Raw genomic sequence first — 11,929 nt, forward strand, 5'->3', positions numbered from 1 at the left:
GGGGTTAAGTAGATCAGAGATTTCCATGGGCACAAGAGGCAAAGAAATTCCAAGTGTCAAAACACATAATGCTGTAGCACAATGCTTTTCAGACTTTATGATAAAACAGTGTCACCTGGACAGCTGCTTATAATGCAAATGTGAGGGCCCCAGTTTTCATTCAGTAGGTCTGAGGGGAGGCCCAGGAACCTACATTTTAATCAGCATCTCAGCTGATTCCACTGCAGGTGATCAGAGGCCCTCACTTTGAGAGCCACTAATTGCATCCACTGCTACAGTCGCAACCCTTCATGGAGATGAGACATTCTACCTCTGAACTCTGGTATAAACAGGAGAGGTAAGATCTTTCCCTGTGATGGACCTGAGTCAATCAACAGCCCTCTAAAATATCTTTTAGAGCAACAAATGGAAACTTCTAGGGGAGAGGCCTGAGAAGTTTCGGAAACGTCAGCCGTTTACTCCAGACTTCCAACTTCTTCCCTAACATCTAATAGCAGAACCTGCTATTGATCGCCACAGGTGACCGGTTATTTTTGCCCCTCCTACAGCAGTTTGTTAAGTGGCTTTTCCTACCTGAATCTTTGCTTTGTCCCAGGCCAGAAAACCTCCACATTGTCACCAGACTTCTTTTTAAAAAAAAAAAAAAAAAAAAAAAAAGGGGGGGGGGGGAGTTCCCATCGTGGTGCAGCAGAAACAAATCCAACTAGGAACCATGAGTTTGCAGGTTCAATCCCTGGCCTCGCTCAGTGGGTTAAGGATCCAGTGTTGCCATGAGCTGTGGTGTAGGTCGCAGATGCGGCTCGGATCTGGCGTTGCTGTGGCTCTGGTGAAGGCTGGCAGCTGTAACTCAAGTTCAACCCCTAGCCTGGGAACCTCCATATGCCGAGGGTGCAGCCCTAAAAAGATTAAAAAAAAAAAAAAAGAATGTTCTGACCATGGTTCTTCCCTGCTTAAGAACCTGATGGCAATAGTTCTCAAATTGCTGTGTGCACTGTCCAGGAAGGGGTTTTTTTGGTTTGTTTTGTGGCTGCTGCCATGGCATACAGAAATTCCCAGGCCAGGGATCAAACTCAAGCCACAGCAGTGACAATGCCAGATCCTTAACCAAGGCTGTGGCTGTGGCATAGGCCAGCAGCTATAGCCCCAATTCAACCACTAGCCTGGGAACTTTCATACGCCACGGGTGCGGCCATAAAAAGGAAGAAAAAAAAAAAAAAGTCATCCTGATGCAAACTGTAGAGAGACCAACACTCAAATTCATGCCAGAACTATCCCAGGAACCATTAGCGTTGCTCTCTGGGGACTGCAGGAGCCAATTCTCAATGCTCCACTCAAGTTCTCAATTCTTAGGACCTCATGCTCTGCAGTGGACATACAGGGGAGATGTTTGGGACCTGAGAGGCTTCCCAAGTTCAGGAAGTTCCCACACACTGGGGGGATCCCAAGCAGGGGAGCCGGGTGATAAAAACACTGAAAGTGATTAGTTGAGCAACTACACATGAGCACAACCAGAGAGCAGATGGGATTCGAGACTCAGAAGAACTAAGCAGAAGGTGAAGCGCTATAGAAAGCAAACCAATGGGTCTCCTAAGGGAGTACCACAGTTTTTTGTTGATTTTGTTTGCTGCCTTCAAGAACTCTGAGGAGGGTGGAATCCTGGAAAAGGTAGCAGGAGAGAAAGAACCAAAAGGCTTCCTAGGAAAAGGAATGGCCAGATCCCAGAGGTCTGCTTTGGGAGAATCCAAGCCCGGGGAATGTAACTGGGCTCCCTTCTGCTGCTGCGCTCTTAAGTCAGAGGGGAAAAGGTTTAAAACAAAAAAAGAAAAAAGAAAAAAGCAACAAGAAAGGACAGGCAAGGAGCAAAGCAGAAAATGCACTTAGTGCCTAGGGGATTGGCAGGGGGGGTGGGCTGGTGGAGAGAAACAGATGAGGATTTAGAGCAGGGTATTTTTTTTTAATTGAGTAAGGAAATAACTCCACAGCATTAAGTGCCACATCACACTAGAGACTGAGCAGAGCAGCCCGGCCCAATACCGCCTGCCATCTGGTGAGTTAGAAGCCAAGCGTGCCTGGTGCCCCAACTCAGAGAAAAGGCTACCTTTCAGAAGCTGATAATTTTGCTGACCACCTGAGGTCCTTTTGCAGTGGCATCCCCTGGGACCAAGGCTGCTTTGGTTCGCCCCTCCCGCCCCCTGCGAGGGCTGGTGGCTATTCTCCAGCCTGGGTAGATTTTTCAAACTCCATGTTTCAATGCAGCCAATGAGGAGGCAGTCAGTGTGCTTCCAGAGAAGAGTGTGCACCGATTTTAGTCTCTGAGCCAGTAAAGCTACTTGATGAGGAATTGCCAGTGGTAAAACCTAATTTCAGGGATATTCAAGATATCCTTCATTGCAATTATTGAGGATTTTCTAGTGTGGTACTTCAATAGATGAGGTGTGGCTCTTTGCTCTGGACTTAATCTTTCTATACACAGAGATACGAACACACATGGACCCATTCAAGCTCCCCTGTCCCATATAACTTTTTTTTTTTTTTTTTTGCTTTTTGGGGCTACACTCGCAGCACATGGAGGTCCCAGGATAGGGGTTGAATTGGAGCTGCAGCTGCCGGCCTACGCTGCAGCTCACAGCAACGCAGGCTCCTTTAACCCACTGAGTGAGACCAAGGATCGAACCTGCATCCTCATGGTTACTAGTCAGGATTGTTACTACTGAGCCACATGGGAAATTCTCCATGTGACTTTAAATCAGGCACACAGGTGAGTGGCTGCTAATCCAATGGCCAAATCCAGCCTAGGATGTTATGGGGCCTTGGTGGCCAAATGGTCACACTCAACTCTGTCAGGCAAGAAATATAACGGTTAGAAGTCAGAGCTGGGTTCGGATGCCAGCTCTATCACCTACTAGGTGTCTGACCTTAACCACTGTGTGCCTCCGTTTTATCATCTGCAAACCAGGGAAATAATAGCCCATATCTCACGGGGTTTGACCAGCATTACTACGAAGTAATGCATGTATAGGTTTTAGCACAGATCCCATCTCATAGCCAATGTGCAGTCAGTTTTAGCCATTTTGTCATTGCCGATGTCACTCCTCCCTAGAACTGTGGGACTTTCAGCAAGAAAGTTCTAGAGACACCTTAACAATGCTAATCTGGGGGATTAGAGAGAGTTAGTCAAGGGACCTTATTGATTCCATCATACCCAGAACAGAAGTCAGAAATCCCGGTTCTCACCTCACTGCTGGTTTGTCCCAAGCCCCTCAGCATTTCCAGCGCTTGACCACAAATGGTCTCCTCCATATGAAACAAGAGAAAAGGAGCCTAAAGAAAACCTGAGGCGGGGCTGCTCTGATCTTTGGTGCTGCTCAGCGGGCTATTTTTGGCACCCTGTCCCCACAGTATGTCTCTGTTTTTCATTCTGTGCCAGAACCAAATTCTAATTAGGGGTTCATCAACAGTAGGAATTCTGCTGCAGAGAATAAAATAATTGTGACATGTTTGTTTTAAAGCTGATTTTTACTTAATAAACCATCTGTTGGAGATACACTGGTGCCACAGAAAAAGTTCTTTTTTAGAGATCAATCGGTAAGTTTAAAGGTCCAAAGCAATAGCTATGCTCAGGCATCCCTTATAGTAATGGCAGAGGATACATTTTTTAACATGTCAGACTACACGTGGAGCTGCTGATTAGGTGTCTAATTAAACTTCTACCCCAGGCAGTCAGGAAACACCCCAAACCTTGTCCATCAAGGTGATTCGCTGGGGATGACTAGCATAATATCAGGTATCCACATGGGCAACTCGCTGTAAACATACAAGGACCAAAATTAAAGAAGGAAGGAGAAGGGATCTGTCTTCTGGAAGGAAGCCATGGGTACATGGCAGCTCAGACCCGACGTGGCTGTGGCGTAGGCCGGCAGCTACGGTTCTGAACTGATGATCCCTAGCCTAGGAAATTCCATATGCTGCAGGTGTGGCCCTAAAAAAGAAAAAGGAAAAAAAAAAAAAAAAAGCAGATGCCAACTGAAAATCTGAGCTAGTTCCCACCCACCCACCCCCCTGCCACTTCAGGAGCATGTGATGTCGGCAACCGGGCCCACCTCACACCTCTCACTACATTATTAGACTCTTGTTAAAATATCTATGAGTGCCATGGATGATGAAGCCTCAGCCACCACAGTGAGAGCTGGCCGAGGCTTGTTTCCTTAGCTGCCGTTCTCCCAACCAGGTGTCCCCTCCAGACTTTCAGCACATAAACAAATGAAAGCAAGACCCAGCTGCAGCCGTGTCACGGCTCGTCCCCCGACAACTGGCTACTAATGCACCGTTGGCCAGAGGCTTGATCTCTAGCATTGGCCACCGTCTGTGTGCCCGCAATTACCATGACCCCGAATTATTCAGAGATTTGGCTACTCGGGAACAGGAAGCACACGAAGACAGCTCCTCTTCGAGGCTTTCCCTGCGTTGTGATCTGAGTGAAAGTCCATGATCACAGATGAATCCAGAGACTGCTTTTATCCCCGCCCTCCAGGCCCCAAAAGAGACAGTGGTATCCATCAGGCATCTAGAAGCTATTAATCTCAGGACTTTGCTTTCAGCCTGAAGAATGCCCCTTTCACCAGTTCCTGTTATTAATGTATAGAGCTGATTCAAAGCACGCTGCTTTCGTGCCAAGATTTCACTTTTGGATTTCTTTATCTTTTCCAGCCTGCTCTGGGCCTCACATCAGACGGTCTGGTAAGGAGAGAGGGAAGCAAGGAGTCATAGAGGGGCAAAGATGAAGAAAGAATCAGTGTTCTCTTGAAGCTAGAGCCTACCTTATGACCTGTATGGAGGGATCTAGCCTGCCTCCAAATCTCAAATTGTGACTGGCATTCATCCTTTAGACTGTGTTTCAACTAGACAAAGCTATCTGAGGCATCAACCTAAAGTAAGGTACTGTGCTAGATGACGTGGGATGTGGTCCCCGGGATTTAGTAAGGTTATGGAATGGAGGGGCAATGAGAAGTAGATAGAACTAACTAGGAAACACAAGAGAATGGAATGGCTCCCCTGGTAAGCACAAGGAAATCAAAGACATGGGAAAATAGACATGGAGTTGGCCCTCAGATCTTAGGGGGAGAAGCAGCATCAACAAATTGTAAGGCTTCAAAACATGTCAAGTATGGTTTCCAGCCTAGCCTTGCATAGGATTAGAGTAGGCCCTCGTCCCCATCACATGATTTCAGGAGCAAAGAACATGTCGCCTCAAGGTCTATCCCTGAACCGGAAACTGTATAAACCCAAGTAACCCACCTAGAGGTGTCACTTCCTGATGCCTTTTCCCAGCTCCCATATCCCTCCAGAAGATGTCAAATAGGTAAGAATCACGTCCTAAGGTGCCAAGGTCCTGAGGAAACCCAAGGGTGCCAGGCAGCCATGGCAGAGTTGAGGAGGGGGTGCAGGACAAAGGAAGGGAAGAGGTGGGCAGCACCCCTGGGGCTGGGCCCTGCCACACCCTGTTCAGGGAGCTGAGTAAGAGGCAGCCTTAGCTCTGTCACTTAATCCCGGACCAGTTACTTAACCTCTGTGGGAATCCATGTCCTCGCCTGTGTCACAGTGATAACGATGACATCACGGGGCTTAAATGAGATCCTGCTTGTGTAGTGCTGGAGGACACTGACGGCTCCATAAATACCTCACAGTTCTGTTTACGGCTGGCCCTGGCGGTGAAGAGATATGGGAATGAAGAAAAAAATGATAGCTGTGCAAGTCATTAACCCCAGGATGAAGGGGGGGTGGTGCTGAAAAGGGGAGAAATACAAGCTTGTCAGTCAGAACACAGAAGTTTGGATTTTTAAAACTTCCAGAGAATTCTCTCAGCGAGAGAAGCCTAAAGGGGAATAGAATAGTTGACGAGTGTGTGACAGGAGGAGGCCTCATGGGAGTAGTCAGGGCAGACCTAGGGGCCAGTGCAGTGTACCCCCTTTCCCCTGGGTATTTGTCAGAGAAGGAGGCTGAGGATGGAACTTTCGGGAATGGAGTCCTATAATGAAAGAATTCAAAGGAGTTTGGTGTGTGTATATACACGAGGGTAGGGGAGCTCAGGTTACAGGGATGAAGCCTGTGGTTGCGCGCTCTCGTTATCATTTTAATACTTGTGGCCAGATGGGAAAAGTGGCAAGTCTGGGGAGGGTGAGGGGGTGGCGTGCTGTATTTGTCTACACCAGAAGGCAAGGACTGGCTTCCCAGCTGTCCCCTTACCTACCTCTTCGAATTTCTTTCTTTTTTGGGGGGTGGGTGGGTAACACTGTCTTTTGGTTAGTTGGGGCCATGATATTGATGTCTTTATCTAGAAGTTTCATGCAACTTCATGCCTCATTGTCCTTGAATTCCCAAACAGGATGGCTTGGATGGCAGAATCTGTGTTTGACAGGCACCCTAAAATTCAAAAGCAAAAAAATTCCAACTAGAAGCTTCATGCAAGAGAGAGTCTTTGAAGTAAGCAAAGAAAACCCCACAGGGTTAATGCAGAAAGTGAGCTGATTTGCAACAGTTCAGAAGAACAGCTCCTCTGGGGTGAAGGCCATGTGGGCAGGTTTGAAGGGGTGTGTCCACAGACAATGTCAGTGTTGCTGGGTTAGATCATGAATATTCACGTCCCAAACTTCCCAACCAGCTGAACTTTTCTGGGTGGACACCCACAGGAATGCCTGGGCACAGGGTAACTCTGCCAGCCTCTCACCAAGAATGGGGCCGAAGGGACACCCTGGACCAGGTGTTCTGGGGAAGAAAGATTTCAATCAAAAAGGAGACAAGACTGGAATTTCTGGCAAGAAGGTGCAGTAACACCGCCACCACAAAACCTGAATTTGCTGACTCTGGAGAGAATCCTTTGGTTTCAGAAGGAGAGTCCAGCGAAGACAGGCCTCACCTGAGTTATAGAAATATCTCTCATATTCTCTGAGGGAGCACAATAGAAAGCATTTACTCTGCTACCTGGCTTCTCTTCCTTCTGTACTTATCACTTCACATCCACAGTCTCTCTCACAGTTGAGGGTTAACAGTTATGTACAGAGTCCAAGCCCACAACCATTCAATTTCTAGAACATTCTTGGCCATGAGTGTAACAAAGATCCTATGTCTTGTTGCTAAACTATTTTGAGATGTTTCATCAAGTAAAATGCCAATCACTTAGTCTTGCCATAGTCTGATTTTTACTCGTTTTGTGGCTCCTGCAAGATATTCAAATGATCACAGGTTGAAATGTGGCAAGGCAGATGGTGCGGTCCAGTCACCCAGAAAGAAGCAGGCAACAGACAGCAAGACAAAAAGAAGCAGAAAGAATAGGGGCACGATGTGGGGGGAGGGGTGGAAGGGAGAGAGATTTATTCGCCAAGATAAGCTTTAGCAGATCCATGCGCAGAGTTCCCTAAGCCAGCAGGGTCAATTTAGAATTGATCTGGGAGACAGAAAGTTTGAATGCATTCTGTACTTGTTTCCACTCCCCACCAGCACACTGTATTTTGATGATTGGTCTTTTGGCACAAGGCAGAAAGCAGTGCACATATTAAACAGTGGTTGGTACAACACACATTTAGTGTGGCTCGCAGTGGTCTGCATTTGCTCCATTTCAACCGATTGGACTGCTAGATAATGCGAAGTGGAGCCCGAATGTCTAGGCTGGGGCAGAATACACCCCCCAGAATTTTTTTGTTCCCTGAATCTCTACTTATCAAGCTCCCTGATTGATGTGAAAATCCATACAGCAGAGACAGCACCAACTCTTTTTTTTTTTCCTCCCCCCAAATAATACTCTTTTCAGGTAGTTCATCCTCAAGGCTGCAGTCTGAAGACTTTTTTTTTTTTTTTTAAAGTCTAAGCATTAATTAGAGAGATAAAGAAATGTATCTCCTTTTGTTCAGAAGGAGAATTCTATTGAGCCTTTGACAATGAAGCTTGCTTAAGGGACAGTCAGAGTTGCTCTTTCTGCACAGGGCTTCTGTAGAAGGAAGATAAAGAGCTCCTCGTGAAGGACTCTGGCTTTGTGCCATCCTCTTGCTGCTTCCTCTGGACTCCAGTGGGAAGTAGAGTCCTGAAAGTAAATAACGAGGTCTGCCAAGGCCAAGATGAAGCCCGTGACTTGAAGCCGCAAACCAGAACGCTCCATCGGGGCACCTAATTGCCTCAGAAAGCCTTTGTGAGTCTGTGTTCCACTTTTAGGCCCCGCTGCTCTCCCCAAGCATCAGCTGACAGATTATGGTGAGCACACAAAAAGACCTCACAGGAACCCAGCCGAGATCGTTTCTCACTGGCACAGAAGGCTCCTTGAGTCCAGACTGCTACTTTGTCAGCGACCTCTAGGGGTGGGGGATCCATCTTGCCCACCGACAGACCACTTCCTTTCAAAAATGTCCTTGTTTACAGGGGGGTGCGGTCACCAACTGCACCCTCAAGGCTACCTCCACTGGGGACTGAATGCAGAGCGTGGGGAACCCTGGAAGTCTTCTAACAACATGCCCCCTGCACCCCAGGCAGCACTGTGACCAGAATCCAGCTTCCTTTCCTGAACAGATGCCAGTTCCCTCTACCCTGCCACCCTGCCCTTAGGCCATTCCCACACCTCTCCCTGGGCGCCGCCTGTCAAAATCATTTCTTTTTCCTTTTTTTGTTGGAGGGGGTGTTTAAGAGAATCTTTTAATTGAGATTGAAAATATAAATAAATAAATAGGAGTTCCCATCGTGGTGCAGCAGAAACGAATCCAACTAGAAACCATGAGGTTTCAGGTTCCGTCCCTGGTCTCAGTCAGTGGGTTAAGGATCCAGCGTTGCCACGAGCTGTGGTGTAGGTTGCCAATGCAGCTCGGATCTGGCAGATCTGGCCTCGCTGTGGCTGTGACATAGGCTGGCAGCTACAGCCCTGATTACACCCCTCGCCTGGGAACCTCCGTATGCCACGGGCGCGGCCCTAAAAAGACAAAAAAATAAAATTAATAAAATATAGACAGGATAAGGCACAAATCCTAAGTGTCCAGTGGAGTGAATTTTCCCAAATGAGACACATCCGTGTAACTGACACACAGATCAAAAATGAAAACACTGTTAGCAACCCCCAAACTCCCAGCTCCTCTCCAGTCACTACCACCCAAGGTCATGACTATGTTGACTTCTACCAGTGCAGATTAATTTCATCTGCTCTGGTATTTGATACAAATTGAATCCTGCAGTATGCGTTCTCAAGTCTAGTTTTTTGTGCTCACAATTATGTTTTAGAGGGTCATTCAAATGCTTGAATAGTTTTAGAATCTTCCTTCTCATTTCTGTTGTCTATTCATCCAAAGCAACACTCATTTATTGATCGGTTCTACAACTGTCACAAAGTGAATTGTTAGGAACTTTCCAGCACAAGTTATTTTGAGGAACATATGTTCTCATGGACTTTAGCTTTCCCATTTCTGCCAAGCTCAAAGCTCTGCCCGATTCTCAACCTTACTAAACAGCAACTGATAGGACTAATTATTGCGATTTTTTTTAACATCAAATATGGCAAACGGACCTTAGGATAGACCCCATGTTCAGACCCTTTATAATCCCTTCCCTTGAGTATGGGCAAGACCCACAATTCGCTTCTATGTAATAGAATATGACAAAAGCTGTCTGGTTTAGGAATAGGCTACATTATAGTTATGCAGCAATGAGGACTGGATGTCACGCCTGTGGTTACACATGCGCACACACACACACAGGCCTACATAGAGGGCCACATGACAAGAAATTACAGATAGGCTCTAGTTGCTGAAAGTGGCCTCTGGTCCAGAGACAAGAAGTTCCGTGGCTTCAAGATTAAGTCTAGTGACAACTCAATGACCTTCAGAATGGATTACCTCCCAGTTGAGATTTCCAATGAGAACACACTTGGCTGATACCTTTACAGCAGCCTTGTGAGACACTGGGCAGACTTACTCAAGCCATGCCCAAACTTCTACCCTAGGGAAACGGAGATAAAAAAATCTGTGCTATTTTAACTCTGTGGTAACTTGTTACACAGCATAGCAGTTTCCTGTGCTGCTATAGCATATCACCACAAACTCAGTGATCTAAAACAACACATATCACCTTAACAATTCTCAAGGTCAGAATTCCTAAATCATGCTGGCAGAGCTGCATTCCTTATGGAAGCTCGAGCGAGGAAGCAGTTTCCTTGCTTTTTCCAGCTTCCAGAAGCCACTTGGCCTGCCGTGGCTTAGGGTCCCTTTCTCCACCTTCAAGGGTCCATCTCTCTGACCTTTGCTTCTTATGTCACACCTTCTTAAAAGTATCTTCGTGATTCCCCTGAGAGCACCAAGATAAACCAAAATGATCTTGGCAATATGCCTAATTACATCCTCAAACTCCATTTCACACCATGTAAGGCAACGTGTTTCCAGGTTCTGGAGATTAGGATGTGGACATCTTTGGAGCCAGTTATTCTGCCAGCCATTTGTGGCAATAGAAAACGTATACACTAAGAACCAGGGAAACCAGTCTTCTCAAATGATGTTCATCCCATTACATAAAATAGCAGGGATATATGAATTGTCCAGGCAGCACCAAGTCCTCCCCTACAGCCCCTGTTATCTCTCAAAGTTCATATATGATTTCAACGAGTCATTTAACTCCTTCTGTGACTTCATTCTAGAGGATCACCAATCAAAAACACAAATAGGAAAAAAAGGTCTCTCTTTTCCCAGTTTACCTGAGGTGGGGATGAGTATTTACATGGGAACATAACTGAAAGCTTTTTATAGGCCAAGGCCTATAAAAATATTTAGACAAGAGAGAAAGATGTGGTGACTGTTCTTAATTTCAATATGCAGCAACCTAGATGTATCAACTAAAACTAGGTTTGGCTGTAATTCTGACCCCAAATATCTGTGGTTCAAACAAGATGGTTTATTTCTGATACACATGAAAATCTGGAGGTAGGCAATCTAAACCTCGTTGTGGCTATGGCCTATTAAGTCCTCAGGGACCTCACATTCATCCAGGAATTGGATGAGAATGAGAAGAAGAAAGAGAAAAAAGAGAACATGCCAGTTTTAATAAAGGTTCCCCAGGAGTTCCCTTGTGGCTCAGTTTAAAATCTGGCATTGTCACTGCTGTAGTACAGGTTCAATCTCTGGTCAGGGGAACTTCTGCATGCTGTGACCATGGCAAGAAGATTCCCCCAAACTACCATAAAGTTCTACGATCAGCCCATTGGCCTTATAGGGCCATGTTGAACAACAATAAAGTAGTTCTTTTTGGGGATGATCAGAAGTTAAAAAAGAAGCTAATGATTCTATGACTGTGGAAGAAGGGTAAAATGGAAATTGAGGGTAACTCTGTCTCTATGGTAAGGCCAAAGATTTGATTTCAATCTGATGACTTCAGGTAATCACATTGGAAGCTGACAGCTTTCTGAAGACCATTATTGTTATAAAAGACTTACTAAATTGAAATGATACCCTGGAAATTAGAACAGACACGTATACTTCTTGAATGTTCAAGAAATGTCCAAAAATCTGTTCCCTTCCCTCATATCACATTAGTCTTTAAGTTATTTTGATTCTACCTTCTTTATATTAATTTCTTTGCTCCTCATTGCCAGTACCATAGTAAAACCTCATCAGCTCCAGGGAGTTCCTACTATGGCACAGTGGGTTAAGGATCCAACTGCAGCAGCTTAGGTAGCTGCAGAGGTATAGGTTAAATCCCCAGCCCAGAGCAGTAGGTTAAAAAGATCTGGTTGCAACTGAGGCTCGGACTCAACCCCTATCCTAGGAACTTTCATATGCCATAGGTGTGGCCATAGAAATTTTTTTTTAAGTTAAACAAAACAAAAAAAAAAACAAAACCTCATCTGCTCCAATATGGATTATTACGACCACCTGAAGAAGGTTAGCAGAGACCTTACTTTTGATTTCTCTTT

General features: G+C 45.8%; 1 long non-coding RNA gene across 1 annotated transcript in view; it reads right to left on the reverse strand.

Moving 5' to 3' along the window:
- Positions 1 to 2,521: 2,521 nt before the first annotated feature.
- Positions 2,522 to 11,929, reverse strand: part of LOC110257857 (uncharacterized) — a 72,691-nt gene continuing 63,283 nt past the window's right edge. Inside the window, exons 3-5 of the long non-coding RNA XR_002340876.2 lie at positions 6,248 to 6,420; positions 5,565 to 5,702; positions 2,522 to 4,734 (exon numbers count right to left, since the gene is read on the reverse strand). This is a non-coding gene — a long non-coding RNA (uncharacterized LOC110257857). The remainder of the gene's footprint in view (positions 4,735 to 5,564; positions 5,703 to 6,247; positions 6,421 to 11,929) is intronic.

This window comes from Sus scrofa, chromosome X, assembly GCF_054392235.1.
Source record: "Sus scrofa isolate SSC_HxYL_T2T_F1_AM1 chromosome X, Sscrofa_HxYL_maternal_Yorkshire_Landrace_v2.0, whole genome shotgun sequence".
Classification (NCBI taxonomy): Eukaryota; Metazoa; Chordata; class Mammalia; order Artiodactyla; family Suidae; genus Sus; species Sus scrofa.